Genomic DNA, 1,061 nt, shown 5'->3' on the forward strand with positions numbered 1-1,061 from the left:
CGCTTCTATCACTGCTGATATTGTCGCACCAAAGACGGGTTGTCATAGACATGATGGAGAAAGGTACCAGGACGGAGGGCCTCTAAGTGCGTTTTAAAGACGTTGGACGTTATAAGTGCAGTCATTACCCAACACAAGGACAGTATGAATGGTTTCTGCGTTGTGGAATGTTTCATTGTCATTAACGCCTTCATCCAGCATGAAAAGAAGCCACGGAAGAACAGAGGAGGAACTCCAGGTTATCCGACATATGGAAGCGTCTGGCAATGAAACTATGTTGCGGTTTGATCCGTGATGCTACGCGACCTTGTCTTCAGTTACTGTTCATTTTCGTTCGGTGTGTCCAAAATCCACACCGTTACTCTCTGAAGACGTGTTCGACTGTTTTTCGTCTCTGGTGAGTTGATTAGAATCACCATACATATATACACACATTCACAGTTGACATAACCAAATATCTTATTCTTCCAAATGGGGGTTGCTGAATGAAAGCGTAAACCCAATTTACACCCACCCAAAAAACCATTCGTCCCTCCCATCTTAGCACCTCGCGTGTAAAGGGCTATACACCATACTACTTGGGTCGAAAGCAACGCAGCAGGTCACAATACTTCCACAGCAGGGCCCGACAGTTAGAGGAAGTTTATCCCCACCACTTAATTATATGGCGCCCCATCCACCATCATCCACTCCACGAATCTGGGAGCAGGTTGGAACATCCTTTTATGTCTCAACATTTCTTCATATGTTTACAAACATTTGCCATTCTTAAAGAAAAAAAAAATCATTTTCTCTTCCTTGCTCGACACACACAGCTGCATGCAAGGCCCTCATCACCCTGTCCACCTATCTCATTCCTTGTCTTCCCCTCAGTTTCACTTCACCCTCTCCCACACTGCTTTCCTCTCTCATTCTTTCCATATACACAAACCATATTGGCAACCTTTGGTCAACCATATCTGTTAGCTCTCTTTTTGTCTCTTCATCTCCACATTTCGCACTCTATCCATCCGTGTAACACCCACCATACCTCATAAACACTTCATTTCAAACACGTATAG

The 1,061-nt window shown here is 44.3% G+C and overlaps 1 protein-coding gene across 1 annotated transcript in view; it reads left to right on the plus strand.

The window, feature by feature from the left end:
• Window positions 1–253: 253 nt before the first annotated feature.
• LOC143018353 (uncharacterized) overlaps window positions 254–1,061 on the plus strand; it is a 57,721-nt gene continuing 56,913 nt past the window's right edge. Inside the window, exon 1 of the mRNA XM_076173712.1 lies at window positions 254–397. The gene's annotated coding sequence lies outside the window, so the exon portion shown is untranslated. The remainder of the gene's footprint in view (window positions 398–1,061) is intronic.

This window comes from Oratosquilla oratoria, chromosome 34 (genome assembly GCF_046742065.1).
Source record: "Oratosquilla oratoria isolate Oo_2021 chromosome 34, ASM4674206v1, whole genome shotgun sequence".
NCBI classification, from domain to species: domain Eukaryota; kingdom Metazoa; phylum Arthropoda; class Malacostraca; order Stomatopoda; family Squillidae; genus Oratosquilla; species Oratosquilla oratoria.